This window comes from Myxocyprinus asiaticus, chromosome 12 (assembly GCF_019703515.2).
Source record: "Myxocyprinus asiaticus isolate MX2 ecotype Aquarium Trade chromosome 12, UBuf_Myxa_2, whole genome shotgun sequence".
Lineage (NCBI taxonomy): Eukaryota > Metazoa > Chordata > Actinopteri > Cypriniformes > Catostomidae > Myxocyprinus > Myxocyprinus asiaticus.
Genome location: NC_059355.1, coordinates 33,436,317 through 33,460,666, shown reverse-complemented (window position 1 = coordinate 33,460,666; position 24,350 = coordinate 33,436,317). Strand labels below are relative to the sequence as shown.

The following is a 24,350-nucleotide window of genomic DNA, read 5'->3' as shown; positions in this document are numbered from 1 at the left end:
GAGGGACTGGTGCACTTCACAAAATAGATGGCATCATGAGGAAGGAAAATTATGTGGATATATTGAAGTAACATCTCAAGACATCAGCCAGGAAGTTAAAGCTTGTTTGCAAATGGGTCTTCCAAATGGACAATGACCCCAAGCATACCTCCAAAGTTGTGGCAAAATGGCTTAAGGACAACAAAATCAAGGTATTGGAGTGGCCATCACAAAGCCCTGACCTCAATCCGATAGAACATATGTGGGCAGAACTGAAAATGCGTGTGAGAGCAAGGAGGCCTACAAACCTGACTCAGTTACACCAGTTCTGTCTGGAGGAATGGGCCAAAATTCCAGCAGCTTATTATGAGAAGCTTGTGGAAGGCTACTCAAAACGTTTAACCCAAGTTAAACAATTTAAAGGCAATGCTATCAAATACTAACAAAGTGTATGTAAACTTCTGACCCACTGGGAATGTGATTAAAGAAATAAAAGCTGAAATAAATCATTCTCTCTTCTATTATTCTGACATTTCACATTCTTAAAATAAAGTAGTGATCCTAACTGACCTAAGACAGGGAATGTTTTCTAAAATTAAATGTAAGGAATTGTGAAAGACTGAGTTTAAATGTATTTGGCTAAGGTGTATGTAAACTTCTGACTTCAACTGTACATTCCCTTAAGCACCAACAATATGTACAAAAACAGAACATTCATAAGAAGTTGGTAGTGTAAATGGACTGCTTCTGAAATGTCTTAGCGCAGTCGGTAGCGGTGTTAACCACCACGCAAACCAAGCAATTTTCAAGGGGTGATGGGTGACATGTTGTTTTGTGTTCACGCACAGTGACACTGTTTTCAGCCATCTCGGAGCGGTTTACACGCATTGTGAAGGCAAAGTGCTGCAGGGTCACCCAGTCATGCAATTCCAAACATTTGAACCCAATTAAAGTTATTATACAAATCTAAAAATGTGACACAGACATGGAGGAGGTGACAGTGTTTCAAAAAATTTGTAATGAGCAACATTGGAGACTGTCAAACACAGTTTGACACTGCAGTGCACTATCATTGTTCTGTCAAAATAAAACCTCCAGGTGAAGGTGTAAACACAACAAAAATATATTGCTATTGCATAAAACAAATCCTCAAAATAATAACAATTCAGCATCATATTATAATAATAATCCTGACTGAACAATAATAAATTATATTAATCTGGGTTACAAAATATAAAGTTTAATAGAAACTGTATTTTTTGTGCGCCCTGTTCATTAACAAAAATCCTTTCTAAAACTATATGTAGGTAAATATTCCTTTATTACTGTATTGGTGCATATAATTATATTTAGTCTATTATATTATACATTAAATAGAATTCTTCCTTGTGTTAATTTAGTGAAAAGAACTAAAACAAATGATGAAGGCCTGGAAATTTTTTTTAAAATAACATTTTTAAACTTCTATATTGAAAAAGAAGAAATCCACTTTCATACAAATCAGCCCCTGGGACATGGAAGTTAAAATTAATGTCATTATTTATTATTTTTATCAATTTGAGACAATTTTTTTCTCTCTCTGGTGAGTTCTGTTCTGATTGCAATTGTTCAGTTTACACCACAAAATAACTCATCTATTGATGAGGGCTGTGTACAAATTTGTAAATTTCATAAGATGTATTACACATGTATTGTACTGTATAACAGTTTGGGAGGAATTGTGGAAACCAAGACTAAAACAACCAAGAGAAACAAACAATGTTTCTAACTATAGTGTGCATGCACAAGCCCAGTGCTTTCGTAGCTGAACCAAACCAGCCAGTTATTGAAGTGCAAAGGACAGACTCAATGACAGATGAGTAGAACTGTATCAGCAGTGCCTGTGGCAGGTTGAACTTCCTCAACTGGCAAAGGAAGTACAACCTCTGCTGGGCCTTTTTTGCAGTGGAGTCAATGTGGGTCTCCCACTTCAGGTCCTGTGAGATGGTAGTTCCCAGGAAACTGAATGACTCCACTGCTGCCACAGTGCTGTTTAGAATGGTGAGGGGGGACAGTGTTGGGGGGTCCACAATCATTTCCACCGTTTTGAGCATGTTCAGCTCAAGGTTGTTTTGACTGCAACAGACAGCCAGCTGTTTAACCTCCCTTCTGTATGCAGACTCATCGTCATCTCGGATGAGGCCGATGACAGTGGTATCGTCTGCACACTTCAGGAGCTTGACAGAGGGGTCCTTGGCGATGCAGTCACTGGTGTAGAGGGAGAAGAGTAGTGGGGAAAGCACACATCCCTGGGGGGCACCAGTGCTGATTGCACAGGTGCTGGAAGTGAATTTCCCCTGTCTCACAAGCTGCTGCATGTCTGTCAGAAAGCTGGTAATCCACTGACAGACAGACATGGGAACAGAGAGTTGGTGTAATTTAGTCTGGAGAATAGCTGTGATGGTGTTGAAAGCCGAACTGAAGTCCACAAAAAGGATCCTTGCATATGTCCCTGGTCTGTCCAGATGTTGCAGGTTATGATGCAATACCATGTTGACTGCATCATCCACAGACCTGTTTGATCAATAAGCAAATTGAAGGGGATCTAGAAAGGGTCCAGTGATGTCCTTCAGGTGGGCCAACACAAGTCTCTCAAATGACTTCATGACCACAGACGTCAGGGCGACAGGTGTGTAGCCATTAAGTCCTGTGATTTTTGGTTTCTTTGGGATGGGGATGATAGTGGAACGTTTGAAGCAGCATGGGACTTCACACTGCTCCAGTGATCTATTGAAGATCTGTGTGAAGATGGGGGCCAGCAGGTTAGCACAAGATCAAAGACATGCTGGTGAAATGCAATCTGGGCACTGTGCTTTCCTTATCTTTTGTTTTCGAAAGGCGCGGCTCACATCATCTTCACAGATCTTAAGTGAAGGTTGAGTAGCAGGAGGGGGGAGGAGGGGGGATGCAGGAGGTGTTGGTGTTTGTGTGAAGTGAAGGTCAGAGTAAGTGTGGGGTGTGAGACTGGGCCTTTCAAATCTGCAGTAGAACACATTCAGGTCGTCAGCCAGTTGTTGGTCCACCACAGGGTTGGGGGTAGGAGTCCTGTAATTCGTAAGTTGTTTCATGCCACTCCACACTGATGCAGGGTCATTAGCTGAAAACTTGTTTTTCAGCTTCTCAGGATATCTTCTTTTAGCCACTCTGATTCCCTTATTCAGTGTGTTCCTGGCCTAATGGTACAAAACTTTATCCCCAACTCTGTAAGCATCCTCTTTGGCCTGACGAAGCTGCCTGAGTTCCGCTGTAAACCATGGTTTGTCATTGTTAAATGTTAAATATGTCCTAGTAGGAATGCACATATCCTCACAAAAACCGATATATGATGTCACAGTATCTGTGAGCTCATCCAGGTCTGTGGCTGCAGCCTCAAAAACACTCCAATCAGTGCAGTCAAAGCAGGCTTGTAGTTCCAACTCTGCTTCATTGGTCCATCTCTTTATAGTCCTTACTACTGGATTAGCAGATTTTATTTCAGTATGTAGGTTGGAAGAAGATGAACCAGACAGTGATTAGATAGTCCCAAAGCTGCTCTAGGAACAGAGCAAAATGCATCCTTTATTGTTGTGTAGCAGTGATCCAGTCTTTTTCTGTCTGTGGTTGGGCATGTAATGTGCTGTTTGTATTTGGGCAGTTCACGTGTGAGGTTTGCTTTGTTAAAATCCCCAAGAATAATAATAACGGAGTCCTGGTATTGTTGTTCTGTATCTGTGATTTGATCAGCCAGCTGTTGCAGCTCCGCATTCAAACATGCGTATACACACTCACCAGAATAAACAAGGAAAAATCCCACGGCGAGTAGAAAGGCTTACAGTTAATAAAGAGCGCTTCCAAATTAGGAGAGCACATCTTTAACGTTGTTACATCTGTACACCAAATTTCATTGATGTAAAAGCATGTTCCACTGACTCTCATTTTCCCCGTTAACTCGTGATGTGATCCGCTCTGAACAGCTGGAAGCCAGGCAGATGTAACGCGCTGTCCGGAATGGCTTCACTCAGCCAGGTTTCTGTGAAGCACAAGGCAGCAGAGGTTGAAAAGTCCTTGTTTGTGCGGGTGAGGAGATGTAGTTCGTAGTTTTATTAGGAAGAGAGCAGAGATTCGCAAGATGAATGCTCGGCAGCATTGTTTGAAAGCCCCGCTGACGGAGCTTTTCCAGCGCGCCTGGAAGCGAGCCGCGCCTCCGACTAAAATGTCAAACAAAACGTCCGCATATTCAAAATCTGGGAAAAGATTGACTGGTATATGCTGTTGAATGTTCAGCAGTTCGTCTCTGGTAAAACTGACTGGAAAAAGATTACTAAACACAGGACAAACAAACAAAAACAACAAAACAATAGAAGCGCTCTACACCGAGGCAGCCATCCGCGGTGCCATCATGATGTATCATAATTTATGCTAATTAAATCCAGTCATATTCAACGTATATGCCTCCAGAGCAATACGAACACTGTTGGTGTGTTTCTCTGCTCATACAGTATCTGCCCAAATCATATCCTGTCAGTTTTTTTCCAAGCACAACAAAGCCAAAATAATGATAAGCACCTGAATCTCCACAGGCTCCCTGTTAGGGCCAATTGGCGGTAACTTATAAATTAGGCTGGGATCTAAACTGGCCATGACACTCAATGATTCCTTTCACATTGACGTCAGGGACATGAAGTGACTCTTTATGTGCAGTACGTCTTGTGGCTGGAATGTACTGCAATAAAGAGGCAGAGAAGATTCTAAGTGAAAGAGTGAAAGAGGCAGTGACAGCCTCCCTCCCAAACACCCCATGAGAATTCACTCCTACATGTCTGGGCTTTGCATGTGCCCTGTTTACAATTACACAATCTATGTGGTGCTCTTTGAAGGCCAAAGACAACTCATAACCATCGAGAGCATCCTGAAAGACTTCAAATCACCTTTCTTGATACAGTAAATGTGGACATAGATCTCCTCAAACCAGCCAGTGAACTTTTCCCATTGTGTGCATCACAGAGGCCACAGTGGAAAGGCTTTTCAAACCCTTATTCTGAATGAAAATGTTTTTGGCCATAGAGTATATCCTTTGAGCAGTACGTAGAGGGAACCACAGATGTTGACACTGTTTGTGGTAGGCTAAGATGGACTCCAAAGCCCATAGTTTCCCTTGAATCTCTTTTGTTATTGTATATTTTTTTTTTTTCACACTTTTTCACTTTCTCCGCTCTGGTGCTTGGCTCTGGCCAGCCGGACCGTGCTGAAAGGCTTTCGATTGTGACAAGAGCTCCAGGGGGTCTTTTTTGCCAACTGTGGCCTGGGGAAAGGGCTGTATTGAGGGGATCAGCAGGCAGCCCTGGCTGCCTCAGTGGCCTCTGTCCAACAAGAATAATGTGAGTGCCAGGGTTAAGGGTCACCCCACTTCTGCAGTCCCCCACCGGGCTTTCACCATACCTGCCCTATCCCTTTTAGTGCATCTGATCAAGAGGAGCCGAGAATGAGAGGGAAACATCATCAAGAAAAGAGGCTCTTAACACTAAGTGGAATTTGTTCAGAAAGGCTAATTACATCCAATTTTCCAATTTGGCCTTTTCAACATTTTCAAAACAAAATGACTCAGAAAGTAATTTGCATGTTTGTGCATGTTGTCAAAGATTTATGACTAAGAGTCTAAAGAACAAATGTGAAACTGTATTAAATGTTGCTAAAAGGAAAGGTTTTTGCAACCCAGAAGCTACTAATACAAGGATTACTACAAGAGAGGCAAAATAAAAATGTAAATAGAGTTTATTATCTCTGATTATGATTTCAATTTCTATTCTATGGATTTCTGTACATAAATCATCTAAATAGCAATTTTTGTGGGTTAACCATTAGATGTCTAAAGTATAAAGCCCAAAATTTTGGTAGATGCTGCTAACTGGGTGTTTATCAAATAAGAAGACTAAGGAGTGACAACACGATCACACAGGAAATTGACGTGTTGCTACCAAATATTCTGATAACCTAACATCGACCCCATTCTGTAAGTAGACCAATTACAGCTGAAGAACTTTCAATTTTCTGTCACCAAATTTAAAAGACAGTCCTTTCATGTAAACGCCATGTTTGAAAATAACCATCAGACAGTCATTTATAATCTACTGCGACACTGCCACTTTTTTTGCTCTGGCAATATTGTATGATCTGTGAAAGGGCCTTCTGTGTGTGTACTGCAAAAGTATGTGTTTCATCGTGGAACTAGATGTCTGAATACACAGTATGTTAAACTTCCAGCCATGCTTTAAGCCAGATCTATCCTTCACCTTCTTATCTTGACATTGCCTTTTAGCACCGGGGAGTTCCCAACATCATGCCCACATCTCATCATCCAGCAGAACATAAACATCTCACAGCAAGCCAAGGAATGAAGCACACAGATTTACTTGGGCTGAATAATGTCACCACACATATCTATAAGAGCTTTATTTAGGTGTAAATTATCGGTTCCAATTCTGAAAATTAGTCATGAAGCACACTTTGCCAAGAATTTACCATTAATTTGACTTATGGTTAATAATTTAATATTTGCTACACTATACAATAAGAGAAATGGAATTACAGGCTGGGTGGTGCCATTTTCCAAATTATCATCTTTGTGTTGTTTATTATGAATGATTATAAGAAAAAAAAATGCTAGCCTAAACCTTACATTCTGACCACATTTTATGAGCTGACCCCTGTGTTATAACACACAAGACTTCAAAACAAGCCCCTTTTACCCCAGATCAGAGCCTTCAGCCTCAGTCATGGCTGTGAGCGGCTGTCATTAGTGATGCACTGCCGTGAAGCATGCACCCTGACCCCACATAACAAGTACATTAACCTCTTCAGAGATGCACCACTCCAGCACTAAAAACTGTGACCCTAAATCCCCTCTTGTGGCCACAGGAGGTCCCTTAGTTCCCCTCAACACTCTGCATGATCACTGCATTGTCTGCTCTGGTTCTTTGTGTATGTTACCAAATAACGCTCCTTTGGCCCTCTATGATGCTTCTAACCCCCATCCCGTTGAGACACCGGGATGGAGTGCTCTATTGTGCCCAGCGTGAGTGCTTTCCCAGCAGGATGGTAAGGGCAACTGGCTTGGTTTCTGCAGGTACTTTTCATCTTGCCTGGCAGGCGAGTCCCAGCATCTTGCTGCTGGAAATTTGTCATCATCTGGCCTCTCTTTCTGCTGGTGTCAGGCGTGGGCCCCTGACAAGAGATTTGTTGATATGATAACTTGATTAGGCCTAAGGCATGGTCGTAGAGGCAGAGGCAGACTGTGCTCTTACTCCTTAACCTCTCATCAGGAGACTGCAATTAGGCCTGGTAATGATGTTCCATGAGCAAGATGGCGCCGGTGTGTGTGGCATGCCGTCTACCGGGAGCTCTGTTTGTCCTTGTATTTTTTACATTCCTTTTAACTATGCAAATTTCTTCTCTGCAGGTCTACGAACGTACATAGCTTTTTGACATTCAATATACCTACGAAAGACTATTTAACAAAACTCTAAGAGGACCATGCTCCTGTCCTCCCCCCTTTCTAGCAAACATACCTCCTTACCTGTCACCTCCCCTATGATATTCCCCAGAGGAAACATTGCAGTCGCAGAAGTCGCGGAAAGCGAGGAGGTATCACTCTCAAGCTGAAAGTCTCGGTCGGCGACTCAATCTTGCCCATTCTTTGTTGCCTTCACCTTGGGCTATGATCGATTCATTTCCTGGTGCTCCTTGGAGGAGCCATATCACTGGATTCTACCTGTTGCCTCAGATTCTACCATCTGATTCTCTTTGGGTGTATCACCCCAGATTCACCATGGAGGAGTAAATCCCTACAATCTTCACCCACTATGTCATGAAACACAGCCGTCTTATGACGTGGTGTTGACCAGGATGGCATTGATAAATGCTCGATTACTGGTAAATAAGACATTTATTGATTTTATTACATCAAACACATTAGATTTTCTATTTGTGACTGAAACTTGGCTAAAAGTAGCCAAGAACTCATGCCTCAGGACTATACGTTTATTAACTCCCCTCGGACCACGGGATGGGGTGGGGACTAGCGTCTGTTTTTAAAAACAAATTTCAGTGTCGGTGCCTACCGACAGACACTTTCCATAGTTTCGAATGACAACTGTATACAATTTTTTGACCTCAAAAACCTAACAAGGATTTTATCAATGAGTTTGCGGACTTTCTAGGTGGAATTATCACAAATCATGATAGACTTTTAATTCTCGGGGACTTCAACATTCATGTTTGCTGCGGAACTGATTTTTTTTCTACCGAATTTTTTAAATCTTATTGATTCATTTGATCTTACCCAGTGGGTGAATGGCCCTACTCATACTCAGGGCCACATGTTAGACCTGGTTTTATCATATTGTTTACATGTCTCTGATACTGTCTCTGATACTAAGATTTGTGATTAATTTATCTGATCATAAGCCTTTTATTTTTAATGCCTCTCTTGTTGTTCAAAAGGAAAAACCACATGCCACTGTCCGATGGTCCCGAACGTTTAGCCCCACTACCACTGAATATTTCTCTCTGATGTATAAAGAAGCCAGCAATTCTCAAATGCTGGAGTGCCCCTTGCCACATTTAAGTGTGGATGATCATTTTAAATTGTTTAATTCCTCTTAAGTATTTTAGATTCTGTTGCACCATTAAAACCTAAACACCCTAAACCTAAAGTTGAGCCATGGTTAAATGTTACCACACGTTCTCTTAGACGGTTGTGCCGACGAGATGAGCGAAAATGGAAAAAGTACAAACTACAGGTGTACTATGAAGCTCTAAGGGACTCTCTGTCTAACTTTCAGAAAGTGGGAAAGGCTGCAAAGGTTAAATATTATGTTTGTACTGCTGGTTGGAGTGAGTTTGAGTCCATCTCTCTTTCCACTCTTCAGGAAATTATTGCTCAACTTAAGCCTACGTCTTGTTTTCATGATACTATCCCTTCATGTCTTATCAAGCAGCTCTTCGACACTGTGGGGCCCAGTCTTCTTTCCACAATAAATAAATGTCTTAACATGGGTCTGATCACTTTAAGCATGCTATAATCCTTGATCCTGTTGACTCAACAAATTATAGACCTATTTCGAATTTGCCCTCCATCTCAAAAGTTTTGGAAAAAGCAGTTCTATTACATTTACAATCTTTCTTGAATGCAAATTCTATATTTCAGACATTTCATTTGGGTTTCAGAGCATTTTACAGTACAGAGTCTGCTTTGTTAAAAGTTTTAAATGATATTTTATGTGATGATTCAGTCCTTGTTCTTTTAGATCATTTGATATGGTCGACCATAATATCCTCATTTCTCGTCACGAGAAGGGAACTGTTCTCAAATGGTTTCATTCTTATCTAACAGATAGAAGGATTTCAATCAGCCTAGGTAACTTCACTTCCTCTGCAGCACATCTTCCGTGGGAGGTTCCCCAAGGTTCCATTCTTGCCCCTGTTATTTCTTCTTATACATGCTTCCAATTGGATCTATTTTTATGAAACATGGTGTATCCTTCCATTGTTATGCTGACAATACCCATATTTATTTGCCTCTGAGATGCACAGGAAACAATTTCCTCGATCCTTTATTGGCCTGCCTAAAGGACATAAAATCGTGGTTGTAATGAAGAAAAACTGAGAATATCTTGTTTGGTCCCACTGATGGTACTGCTACCAGCAATTTAAATTTAAGCCACCTTGCCTCCCAAGCTAAAACGTGTGTAAATAATTTGGGATTTTTATTTGACAGCTATCTAAAATTAGACAAACAGAAATTCAGTTGTTAGATCTAGTTTTTTTCATTTACATCTTTTAGCTAAAGTTAAGCCATTTCTTTCTACAAGAGACTTTGAAAGAGTGATCCATGTGTTTGTTACGTCCCATTTAGACTACTGTAATTCCATGTATTACGGAATAAACTCATCATCTCTGGCACATCTAAAGATGGTCCAGAATGTGGCGGCGAGACTCTTGAAAGGTCTTTGGAAGCGTGAACACATTACACCTATCTTAGCCTCACTACACTGGCTACCAATTCACTTCAGAGTTGATTTTAAAATTCTCTTATTTGTTTATAAGTCCTTAAACAACTTAGCTCCATCTTATCTCTCTGATCTACTTAGTATATATAATCCCTCCAGAGCTCTTAGATGAGGACTCAAAGACTGCTTATTGTACCTAGGTCTAGACTGAAGCAAAGTGGTGAACGTGCATTTGCCATAGCTGGACCCAAGCTTTGGAACAGTTTGCCAATACACATAAGATCTGCTCAGACATTGTCGGTTTTTAAATCTTTGCTAAAAACTTATTTTTTCTCTCTGGCTTTTAATGTTGTCTAATGTGTGTTTTGTCTTACTGTTTTATTTAAGTCTTATTCTACTGTAGAATTGTGTTTTACAGATTTTGTTGTAAAGCACATTGGTTAATGTCTGTTGTATAAATTGTGCTCTATAAATACATTTTGACATTGACATTGATAATTGGTTAATTGGGCAGTATGTTTCAAGTACTGAATGTTTCTCTTTTTACAACAAACATCGAATCTTCACATCTAATTTTAAATCTGATTTGTTTCTGTTAAAGGATAAAGCAATTAATGCTGTTTAACGTTGTTTTACATATGCCTCTGACATATACAATTCATGCAATGAACTTGCTTTAAATTTGTTATCTTAAAGTAAAGAACTTGTAGGTTCAATACAAGTTCAACAGCATTATAAATTCAACATCATTTGTGGCATAATAATGATTACCACAAAAATAATTTTGACTAGTCCCTCAGAAAAAGAAAGAAAAACAGCTACACTTACAACTGAAGTTGATATTTTCAATCCATTGTTTTAAAAGAATAGCAAAAAGATGTAAATATATATATATATATAAGTAGGGACAAGTTGAAATATATAGCATTGCATTTAAGATATATATATATATATACATACATACATATATATACACACACACACACACACACACACACACTACCGTCAAAACAATTTGACCGAAATGTTTCTCATGATCTTAAAAATCTTTTGATCTGAAGGCGTATGCTTAAATGTTTGAAATTAGTTTTGTAGACAAAAATATAATTGTGCCACCATATTAATTTATTTCATTATAAAACTAAAATGTTATAAAAAAATAATAATAATTTTGAAATTGATGACTTGGACCAAATAATAAAGAAAAGCAGCCGATAAGTGCCCAACATCGATGGGAACTGCTTCAGTACTGTTTAAAAAGCATCCCAGGGTGAAACCTCAAGAAGTTGGTTGAGAAAATGTCAAGAGTACATTTCTGAAAATTCTAGGCAAAGAGTACTTTGAAGATGCTAAACTATATCACAGTTTTGATTTATTTTGGATTTTTAGTCAACATAATTCCCACAGTTCCATTTATGTTATTCCATAGTTTTGATGACTTTACTATTGTTCTAAAATGTGGAAAAATATTATATTATATATAATAAAGAATGAGTGTTTCAAGGCTTTTGACCGGTAGTGTGTATGTATGTAATATATATATATATATATATATATATATATATATATATATATATATATATATATATATATGCATGTATATTTAAGTACACATATACTATATATGTATTCTTTTAATTGAGCTAAACTAGTATTTTGCTGTTATAAACTTTCAAATCAGTTTTCACAAGGTTTCTCCTGACTATTCAAAAGTTCTCTTGAGATATTCCAAGGGCTTCATTCCTTTCCTTTAAATTGAAACCTCAGAAATAATTCAATTAATCAATTTATGTTTTGCATCTGAAATGCCTCTTTGTCTATGTGATTTGCATCATAAAAACAAAACTCTAATGCAGTCTGAGGCTTGAAAGCTTTTTTTCCCCTCTTTTTCATTTCACCATGGCTAAATAAAATATACATGCATTATATAGCCATCACTATGGTTGCAAAATGCCATCACATCACCATGGCGATTCATCTATGGTCCCTCTGGAATTGAAACAGCGTCACTGAATGTGAAGTTGTTCCTCTCAATCTGTTATAACTCATGAGTGTGTGTACACTCTTAAAGGTCAATTTGTATTTTATTACCATACCAGACAGCTGGTCACATTTTTCGGACTAAGCACAACACTTGGCTTAAGTGAAAAACAATTAAAATTATTTGTGTGCATCACGAGGAAGCCAAAAATGTCGATAATGACAGTGAACTAATTAATTAAATTAATTTACTTACGGCACTAAAACAGCTTATAACACATTACTTACAATGACCAGTTAAAGAGCCCATTGCTTGAACTGTCCTGTGATGTCATTTTGTAAACACAAAAAGATGAATGTAGTGTGTGTTGTAAGCTGAATATTTTTTTTTTTTTAATTTCCAGGAGTGGAAGGCTATGATTAGATTTGTTGACAATTATTTAAGTATAATAATTTACTTGTAATGAGTGGTATATATTTTCTGTTGAACTCTACTTTGTTTCTCTCTTCCCCTCCCCACATTATAGACTTTTTATGCTTTTATAAGAGTAGCTACAAAACAGAGTTACTATGGAATTTGTGTCCAACTGAGCTTGTTGCAAATGTATCTATTTCTGACCCAAGACAATGCAATCCTTGTCTGTTCATTGCACAGGCTACTTGTTTCTTCTCAAGCCATTGAGAGAGTTTGTTGTAATCATACAAGGAGCGATTACTGATCTTTTTCACATCCAGAGGATCACATAACAATGGCACATGGTTTCCTTACCATTTTTTTTTCTTCTGTAATTTAAGTTCTAGCATAAAGTCATGATAAAAGCTTGTGCTGTTGTGAGTGGCTGATGGATCGCCAATGTTAATCATCAACATTTTCCACATTAATCAACATCTGAACACAGCGCCGTCTAATGGAGGACATGAAACACTTTATGCAAAAATGTTTTTCACCCCAAATGTTAAACTCTAAACGCTTTAACCCATGTCCCCTTCACATTACGTCAATTTCCATGTCACTTTTTTTATTTCTGTTATATACATAAAATTGATCAGAAAATCAGTCGTAGATGTCATGAATGAGCCAACAATACAGAATACATTAGGAAACCCTGACACCTGGTGACTGAAAATGGCAAGGACGTGCATTTAATAGGTTTTGCGTAATGAGAACATTGCATTGGAATTGGCATACAAAAAAACTGGTCTCAGAAACATACACAATCGCTTGTCTGTACTAAAAGTGATGCAACGGAAACATTTGCATTAGCCGGGATTGTGTGAACAGGTGGGACATTCCTGAAGTAGTTACTCTTAACTATAATATTAACTGCTGATCTTCTTTGTTTTGTTAAATCAATAATATCTTGATCAATAATCTTGCAATTCACGTGCATGCACAAACAAACAAACAACAAAAAACAAAACAAAAAAAAAAAAAAAATACTTTAAGACTGCACTCAATTTGAATGCAAGGACATTAGTAGGCTACACACCAAGACAAATATTTCTAATATTCTAGGTGTTTCTTGATGTGTTAAGTTTGTTTTGTGTTGAGTTTGTATTCAGTGAGTCTGTGTTTTAACATTGCTCTTATCATGTCAATTAAATTGTAGAGGCAGATTTGTAAAAATGCAGGCAGCTTGAATAGAGTTTGTGTTCCTAACCAACAGCATCTGCTGACAATATCTTCTCTATAATTTCACAGACTTTCATCCTCTGCCTTCAAAGCTTTCTTTTTAAGGACAATTAGTCAAGTTCACTGACATAATGAAATCTGAATTTTATTGAAGTGGCCAGCGGATACCTCAACCTAAAAAAACCATGCCAGAACTGTGACCTGACTCAACCCTTGGCAATAAACATTTTAATATTACATCTTCCAAAGTACTGTTTGAAAAAAAAAAAAAAAAAAATGCACGCACGCGCACACACACACACATAACTACACATCAATGATAATCTTAATTTACAGTAATTGAGGCATTTTAGTATTTGTTAAAATCACACAAATGAAATACATGAATGCAGTTATGGTGCTATTTAAACTTAAATTCTATAAAATGTAAAATTGTTTATAAAATATATCTAATATTAATTTATAAGGCATTGTGGGTTTTCATTTCGCCAAAGGTTGTCAGCGTGTATGAAAGAAAGGATACACTCGACACATTAGAGTCTAGATAGCAGTGCTGGGTAAGTTTCTAAAATAAAAAGTAATCCACTAAAATTACACTACTCATTACTTCATGGGAAAATTAATCAAATTACAATTTACTTTACTTTTGTTACTTTCTAAAACACTTTTCAAAGATAAGTTTTTGTTTTTCTGCTCAGCAAATTCAAAATAATGTCTATATTTCCTTGTTCATTGTTGCACTCAAATCATACACTCAGAACAATAAGTTTCTCCATTAAAATTGACAAAATGTTCTAAAAAATAAATAAAAACAATTCTCACAGAGCTACAGTCTCTGTTTCGTCGACTGGTCTCACTACAATGGACTTGGAATAGGAGAAATGGGTCAGGTTGACTCTCCCTTTTCTGGAGAGAACAATATTGTGAATATGTGAATTTGGCCAGCACCACGGTACAGTAGATTTCCACCACTAGCATTGCAGTATAGTATATCACCAGTGCCATGCATGAAGAGAGCCTGTGGGTGGGAGTGGCTCTTGAGGGGGAGGCATGAGAGGAGCCAGTGCAGCTGAAACTACTTGTGTGGTGAGAAAAGGTGTAGTTCTCCTTGTGGTGGGGATGGGAAGGGTAGTGGTGTGGATTAATGTAATTGTAGCTGCTGAAGTTGTGGCAATTGTTGTTTGTTTAGTTGGTGTTGATGTGGTGGGATTTAAAGTAGTCATCAGAGCTGTTAATTGTAATGCAGTTGTTGATGTGGTGATGAGGACTGATGTTGTTGACCGAGATGCAGTTGTTATTTTATAATGTGGTTGTAGATGTAGTGGGGACTGATGTGGTCATCAGAGCTTTAGTTGTAACCGTGGTGCTAGGCAGTGTGGTTGTGATTAGTGGCAAAGTTGTGAGTTTTGTGGTTGTTTGTGGTCTTGTTGTAGTAAGTTGAACTGTTGTCATTATTAGAGTTGTTAGTGGTATTGTTGTGATAACTGTTGCTGGAGTAAGTGTAGTTGTCTGTAAAGCAGTAGTGGTTGTAGGTGCCAGCGTTGTTGAGACAGCTGTGGTTTGCAGTGTGGTCATGGGAGTGGTACTTGTAGGAGTAGTAGTTGATAAAGTTGTGAGGCATACAAGTTGTTGCTCTATCAAGGAGATATGTTGATTTTGTAGATATTCGGGGGTTCACAAACTTCTGCAGGTTTTGACTTAATCTTTTCCTCATTGTTCTTTATCCATTCGAAGAATGGCAACAGATTGCAGTCACAGTGCCATGGGTTATTGTTTAGGTACAATTTAATGAGTCAAAAACATCTCCAGGAAGGCTTCTGAGTTTCTTATTTGCCAGTCTGAGGGTTGAAAGACACTAAAGTCCTCTGATTTGAGTGATTCTATCATGTTATTTTGAAGATTAAGATCAGTCATTTTCTCCAGAGATTTGAAAAAGTCTCCAGATGGTTAAAAAAACTGGTTTGAGGAGAGATCTAGGGGACATTCAGTAGTTCTCTAGCTAGTGTTAGTATTGCTCTTCTTCGTGTACTTCAAGTACCGATTTGACAGTGGTGTTATGATCGTCTCTGCTGCCCCCGCCAGCTTTGGAATATCATTTGTATCTGGAAAATGTTGGAGTTTGAGGTAATTTCTAAAGTTATTTATTACTACTATAATATAATTGCTTTGCCTAAAAACAAACGTCAGAAATCAAGCGAACAGTCTTCTACACTTAAGGACAGATTATTGTTGTCCCTCATATCAATAATCTTTGGAGACTGTCTACGTTTCACGTTATTTTTAAAAGACAGTTATGAAATGTATTAGAGAACTGCTTAATGTGAAATAAACCTCAATTATGTAGCGATACAGAATGTTATGGTAAAGGAAAGATTAGAATTGTTTTTGATGATCAAATTTAGCATGTCCATGAATACTGTATTTTAAAAACTCATTTTGTTTCCAAGCAAACCAACATCATGGTTTACTCAATCTACTACAATCACTGTGCCAAGAACTACTAAACGAATGAAGATGTATGCCGTTTCATAGAGGTGGAGGTAGATGGGGCCCCCTTACTATAGCTGTGATAACAAAGAAAATAAAATTACATGTTGCCGTCAGGTTGCGTTTGTAAACACAGCTGAAAACTGCCCATTACTAACATACGTTAGAATACACACGTAATTTTAAAAAGTTCGAGGAAGTTTTCTGTAAATTCCACTGATACTATTTTAGAGAGTGGTCTAAACAATTAATAATGTCATAATTGTCCAAACAAAGAAGCAACATCGGCATTACTACCCATGTTTTTCTCTGTCATCAAATCTTTCCACCTTGTGTATAGCTGTACTGATGTTTTTTGCCTTAGCCGGTCTTTCTGTCTTCTTGCTTCAGACCTTTTTCGCTTTTTCGGCAGGACAGCTACTGAATTTCCTGTTGTCTCCGCTTCTAAAGCACGATAATAAGTATGTTCCATTGTATTCCTTCTGCTCTTCACATCACCAAACAACACTGCGCTAAGCATAGCCAAGCGTATCTACATAGATCATAGATGAGCGCAAGGATTTTCTTCTTTGATGTTTAGTGAAACACAGCGGACCATGTCATTTCAACATGGTGAAACACATTGAAGGGGTGACCTGCACCATGTATAATAAAAACACTTTAATAGAAAACTATGAGTAGAGTCTTCATCTCATGAGAGTGTACACCATTCAGATCACTCTTCACAAAAATGCAATTAATTTGTTAATGTGTAAAACTTTTTATATTAGCCCCAAAATTATTGAATGCAGCTTTAAGTGGGCTGAAAACTCCAGTTGGTAAGAAGGTAAGATTATTGTGACTCAAGCTCAATTCAGTCATTTTCGGTATTTCTCCAAATAGGATGGTGGGAAGACTGGTCAGTTGATTGTTCTGCAGAGTTAGTGTCTTTAATGCAGAACCAAAGAGCAGAGGAACAGTTCAAAGGATTTATTAATCAGAATCAGCTTTATTGCCAAGTATGCTTACATATACAAGGAATTTGTCTTGGTGACAGGAGCTTCCAGTGTACAACAATACAAAAACAGCAGCAAGACATAGATAATAAAAAATAATCACTCTCTCTCTCTCTCTCTCTCTCTCTCTCTCTCTCTCTCTCACACACACACACACACACACACACACACACACACACTGCAAATCTAATACAATCTGTTATGTACAATGCAAATACAAATCTGTTATGTTTTTTTTTTCTCTCTCTCTCAGAGGAATGAAATGGCAGAAGAGGTTGGATAAATATAAGAAAGACTAAACTGTGTACTGCACATAGTTATTGCTCAATTGGGCAATTTAACTGTTCACTAGATGGATAGCCTGAGGGAAAAAAAACTGTTCCTGTGCCTGACGGTTCCGGTGCTCAGAGCTCTGAAGCATCGGCCAGAAGGCAACAGTTCAAAAAGTTAGTGGGCAGGGTGAGAGGGTTACAGAGTGATTTTTCCAGCCTTTTTCCTCACTCTGGAAGTGTATAGTTCTTGAAGGGGGGGCAGGGGGCAACCAATAATCCTCTCAGCAGTCCGAACTGTCCTTTGTAGTCTTCTGATGTCTGATTTCGTAGCTGAACCAAAACCAGACAGTTATTGAAGTGCAGAGGACCGACTCAATGACTGCTGAGTAAAACTGTATCAGCAGCACCTGTGGCAGGTTGAATTTCCTCAGCTGGCGAAGGAAGTACAACCTCTGCTGGGCTTTTTTCACAATGGAGTCAATGTGGGTTTCCCACTTTAGGTCCTGTGAGATGGTAGTGCCCAGGAACCTGAATGACTCCACTGCTGCCACAGTGCTGTTTAGAATGGTGGGGGGGGGGCATTTTTGGGGTGTATGATCTCCACCGTTTTGAGCGTGTTCAGCTCAAGGTTGTTTTGACTGCACCAGACTGCCAGCTGTTCAACATCCCTTCTGTATGCAGACTCATCGTCATCTCGGATGAGGCCGATGACAGTGGTGTCATCTACAAACTTCAGGAGCTTGACAGAGGGGTCCTTGGCGATGCAGTCATTGGTGTAGAGGGAGAAGAGTAGTGGGGAGAGCACACATCCCTGGGGGGCACCAGTGCTGATTGTACAGGTGCTAGAAGTGAGTTTCCCCTGTCTCACAAGCTGCTGCCTGTCCATCAGAAAGCTGGTAATCCACTGACAGATAGACATGGGAACAGAGAGTTGGTGTAATTTATTCTGGAGTATAGCTGGGATGATGGTGTTGAAAGCCGAATTGAAGTCCACAAAAAGGATCCTTGCATATGTCCCTGGTCTGTCCAGATGTTGCAGGATATGAGGCAATCCTATGTTGACTGCATCATCCACAGACCTGTTTACTCTAAGCAAATTGAAGGGGATCTAGAAAGGGTCCAGTGATGTTCTTCAGGTGGGCCAACACCAGTCTCTCAAATAATTTCATGACCACAGACGTCAGGTCTGTAGTCATTAAATCCTGTGATTTTTGGTTTCTTTGGGACAGGAATAATGATTGAGCGTTTGAAGCAGCATGGGACTTCACACTGCTCCAGTGATCTATTGAAGATCTGTGTGAAGATGGGGGCCAGCTGGTTAGCACAGGATCGAAGACACGCTGGCGAGACGCCATCTGGGCCTGAAGCCTTCCTCGTCTTTTGTTTCCGAAAGACACGGCTCACATCATCTTCACAGATCTTAAGTGCAGATTGAGTAGCAGGAGGGGGGAGGAGGAGGGTTGCTGGAGGTGTTGGTGTGAATTGAAGGTCAGAGTGTGTGTGGGGTGTGAGATTGGGCCATTCAAATCTGCAGTAGAACACATTCAGGTCATCAGCCAGTTGTTGGTTCCCTACAGGGTTGGGGGTAGGAGTCCTGTAATTTCTGAGTTGTTTCATGCCACTCCACACTGATGCTGGGTCGTTAGCTGAAAACTTGTTTTTCAGCTTCTCAGAGTATCTTATTTTAGCCACTCTGATTTCCCTGTTCAGTGTGTTCCTGGCCTGATTGTACAAGACTTTATCCCCACCCCTGTAAGCATCCTCTTTGGCCTGACGAAGCTGCCTGTGCTCCGCTGTAAACCACGGTTTGTCGTTGTTGAACTTTAAGTCCTAGTAGGAATGCACATATCCTCACAGAAACTGATATATGATGTTACAGTATCTGTGAGCTAATCCAGGTCTGTGGCTGCAGCCTCAAAAACACTCCAATCCGTGCAATCGAAGCAGGCTTATAGTTCCCGCTCTTCTTCATTGGTCCATCTCTTTACAGTCCTTACTACTGGCTTGGTTGATTTTAATTTCTGCCTGTAGGTTGGAAGAGGATGAACCAGACAGTGATCAGAGAGTCCCAAAGCTGCTCTAGGGACAGAGCGATATGCATCCTTTATTGTTGTGTAGCAGTATCCAGTATATTTCTGTCTTTGGTGGGGCATGTGATGTGTTGTTTGTATTTGGGCAGTTCACATGTGAGATTTGCTTTGTTAAAATCCCCAAGAATAATAATAACTGAGTCTGGGTATTGTTGTTCCATGTCTGTGATTTGATCAGCCAGCTGTTGCAGCGCTGCGTTCAAACACGCATTTGGTGCGATATACACACACACTCACCAGAATAAACGAGGAAACTTTCTGCGGCGAGTAGAAAGGCTTACAGTTAATAAAGAGCACTTCCAAATTAGGACAGCACATCCTCTTTAACGTTGTTACATCTGTACACCAACTTTCATTGATATAAAGCATGTTCCACCGCCTCTCGTTTTCCCCGTTAACTCCGCGATCCGCTCTGAACAGCTGGAAGCCCGGCAGATGTAACGCGCTGTCCGGAATGGCTCCACTCAGCCAGGTTTCTGTGAAGCACAAGGCAGCAGAGGTTGAAAAGTCCTTGTTTAATTATTATTAACCGTAATAATGAGCAGTCACTGGGTTGAGAATGTAGAAAATCCAGACACCGGCTGCAGCAGCGGGAAGCGATCTTTATTAGGGTGCGTGTTGTAGTTCTGTTAAGATTATTTTCCAAATATGGTTTTGATAATTTAGTATTGTGTGGAAATAAATGTTGTTGTATTGATGAGATTTTGTTGCCTTGTATGTTTATTTCTATCAGATCATGAAAATACCATCAGGCAAAACATTCAGCATGTTCTTGAGTTTTGCAAAAAGAGACAACACAGAACTAAATCTGTTCTTTGCTAGATGAAGAGAAAAAGAGATTCTCCCAATTATCAAATGTCCCCTCCTCAATGGAGCTTCTCATTTGTGTGTAGACTCAGTTCTTTAAGTTTAAATCATCAAATAACCCTTTTTCAAAGCTCTAGATTTTGTTATTTTTTTAAAACAAGTTTTTCCAAGGTTGATGAGATCCTTAAAAACTCCCACAGGGAATTATTTCACTTGGGTGCCAGATATCTCAATGGCTGTGATATCAGGTAAACCATCAAAGGCTCTGACCTCCACAGACTGGGTTGAAGTACCCATGAATTTGATTTTCGTTTCTTGAGGGTTTTTAGTGAAAGCTCCTTTGAGTATCTCACTGTTTACAATATTTCATTGGCTCCTTTCAGTTTTTCAGGAACTGCTGTCACGATGTTAACATAGACATCTTTATTTTTACGGTCATCACCTGGTTTACAGATTTGAGTGCCACTCCACTGCAAGTTCACAAGAATACAAATTAATGCAAGTGCATTTTTTGAAAGCTTATACCTGTAGAAGAAAACATTACCATTAATATATTTTTTTAAACTGTAATTGAGGTTACTGAAAATATATAGTTATTATAAACAGTGCCATAGTCATATGCCTATGTGTCAGATATAATGCCTTTTTAATTTATTACTTAATCATTTGCTGGTTAATCAGTCTATTGGCATGTTTATGTACAAGATATTTATCTGATATACTACATAGGATATCTATCTGCCAGCTACAAGGTGTCTCGATTTGTCCATGATCTGGAAAACTCTGTGCTTGACCATATCGCATACTACACCATTGCTTGACCAAAACTCAAAATAGAAAATATTGATTACTTTAGCTTGATAATCTCATCTCCATTTTTATAAATATAAATTTTATCTAAAGTTACTCACCTGTAACTAATCACATGTCACAAGACCCATTATTGAGAAAATTCCCACTGCTGGACCTCGAAGGATTTTTCCCATTATGCTTTTCAATGGCCCTTAAAAAAATATTCCGAGTTAAACCCAAATTAAGCTCAAATCGACAGCTTGATTTTGAGACACCACTCCTTTTCTTTTTTTAAAAAAGCACAAATCTAGGTTACAGTGAGCTACTTACAATGGAAGTGAATAGTGCACATTTTTGTAGGGTTTAAAAGAAATGTGAAGCTAATAATTTTATAAAAGCACTTACATTAATTCTTCGGTCAAAACTCATGCATTATTTGAGCTGTAATGTTTTTTAAATTGAATTTTTTACAGTCGTTTTATGGTTGACATTACAGTGTCATGGCAACGAAGTTGTAAAATTGTCTATAACTTTACACAGAACAGTTTAGTAACTGATTTTATCACAATAAAATCATGGAAACACACATTAATTACGTCTTGTGAATATACTTTTAAAACAGTATTTTAAAGTTTATGAATTGACCCCATTCACTTCCATTGTGCTTAACTGTAACCCAGATTTTTGCTTTTCTTAAAAAAAAAATAAATAAATAAAAAAATAAAAAAATAAAAGGGGCAAGTCAAAATACATTTTTGTGGTAATCAATATTATGCCTCAAATGCTGTCAACTGAGCTTAACTTGTATTGTACCAGGAATATTTCTTTAACCCTGGGTTCCCTTTCGGAGACCTGAAGCTGCATATGATCGCTATGGGACACTGTCTGAGTGACACATGGTCTGAAGCCCTTATACTGTCCAATCATGCTAATTTTTGGCTGATAGCGCTTAAGAGCTATCCCCCAGGGAGCTATGTCACAGGCTCCATAAAGATGCTCGCTTTCACGCCATAGAGTTAGATTTTCTATTCTTCAGTGCACGCATTGTCTAAGCCTGCGTTTATTTCTAGCGACTCACGAAGCAAGGATTATTTTTCTCCCTTTTGAATGGCAAACACGTAAGGATGTCGTTGTCACAGCATAAATTTCAGAGCAATTTCAGTGTGGTTTTTTTTCTCCAAACATTACAAGCGACCGTCGAGGACAAACAGCATTTCATAGAGGCTCACAATTTCTCCCCACAAGTTGTTATCCCCACTTGTTCCAGTTCTATGGCCTTCAGATTTGGAGCTTATTATTGAATAAGGCAATGTATGCTTCTCTACCCTCCCAGTTCGAAGCGCTGCTCGCGGTGGACAGGATCATGCATGGCCCGGTGAACCCTGCTACAGAACGAGAGGGTTGGAATAAGAGAATATTCCCCAACTGAGTGATGGCGAACCAATGTGTGGAGTGCTTCGGTGCCATTATTCTCGTGGGATTCTATCAGGAGATGCAAGGTCATTTTAACTAGTTTTTTTCTTTAGCCCGTTTCGTGGATCACGTGGGTGTTCTGACGAGAGAAGGGACGTGCACTGCTATCTCTGCTCGATTTTTCAATAGCAGCATGGATGTCGCCGTTTTCAGACAGCTGTTGGATCTATACACGATGGTTTTGCAGTCCAACCAAGCGCATTGCATTAAGGAATGCCTTTGAGTTCACCGGCTCTCGAGACAGGTATAACAGAACACTATGTTCATCAAGCAAAAGTGTACAGAAAACACACAGTGAACGTAAACACCACACATAGTCCCCCCATAAAGAATGCTGGGGCCGTTGTGGTGAACCAGTTCTCAAATAAACATCCCCCCCAAATGTTCACACATTCTTCCCTGCTCAAAATACCAAGGAAAATGTTTATTCTGTCAGTGTCCCTTCTGTAAATGTATTTCAAGGTTGCTCAACATTTATGCCTGAATATAATTAAAAAAAAGAAGGCAGAAACATTATTAAATCCCATTCAACCAGCCACAGTAGTAGAGGCGCAAAAGGCCCCCCTCCACTGTGCCGCTGGTTGTGGGGCAGTCATCAAAAGTGAGCCAAGTGCGCCATCTAGAAGTTACATAAAGCGCTACATGTGAGAGCCATGCATCAATTCCTGTCTGCCCATCTAACGGCTTGGCGGCAGTTGCAGTGTGTTTCGAATTGGGTACTTTGAACGATAGAGCATGGTTATGTCATTCAATTCAGGTGGGCTCTGCCAGTATTAAAATGGCGTTATTCTGACAAACGTTTCTGTTCGTGATTCCCCATTTTTGATTCTGAAAATTCACGCTCTCTTAGAAAAGGGGCAATAAATGAGATTCCCCCTTCTCAGAGAGAATGTGGCTTTTACAGATGTTATTTTCTGGTCCCAAAAAAAGACAGCGGCTTGTGTCCCATTCTGGATTTGAGACATTTGAATTTCACCCTAATGAAATGTCAATTCAGAATGCTGATGCAGAAACAAATAAATGTCACAAGTACAGCTGGGGGACTGGTTTGTGACAACAGATTTGAAGGACGCATAATTTCCATATACAGATTGCGCCGAAGCACAGGCGTTTTCTCAGATTCACTTTCGGGGCTAATGATCGCAGCGTCCACTGTCATTCCCCTGGACATGTTGCATGCGAGACTTTCAGTGCTGGATGAACTCCACAAAGGGACTTAAACCACTGACACATGCGCTTCATCCCTTCAGAGAGTGACATGTGGGTGCTACCAAACTCTGCTGCCATGAAAACAGACCTGCCTTCTGATGTTGGGCGTTCCATTGGGACAGGTGTGTCACTGCAAGATGATAAATGACAGACGCCTCCTCCAGGGTTGAGGCGCTGTACAGGAAGGTCGTCCAGCCTATGGTGTCTGGACGGGCCAGCAACAATATTGGCACACAAACTGGCTGGAGATGTTCACGGTGCTGCTGCCGTTAAGGTTTTTCCAGAGATTCAGGACAGCCATGTCCTCATCCGTTCAGACATCATGACAGTGGTGTCCTACATCAATTGCCAAAAGGGTGCAATCTTATGCTATGCTGAGGATGGCACGTCGCATTCTTCTGTGGGCACGGGACAATGTACGGTCTCTGTGAGCCATACATGTTCCGGGCCATTTGAACTTGGAGGCAGATCTCCTGTCCAGACAGTGAAAATCCAGTTCTCTGCCCTGTCGGTACAGTGCTGGAATTTTTGGCAGGAGAGTTTCAGGGCCGGGGTTGCCCCGGCAACACTTAAAGCCTATGTTGCTGCTATAGCAGCTGAACATGCGC

General features: G+C 39.6%; 1 pseudogene; it reads right to left on the bottom strand.

The window, feature by feature from the left end:
• Positions 1-14,983: 14,983 nt before the first annotated feature.
• LOC127448785 (carboxypeptidase N subunit 2-like) lies at positions 14,984-24,043 on the bottom strand (annotated as a pseudogene).
• Between the last annotated feature and the right edge of the window lie 307 nt (positions 24,044-24,350).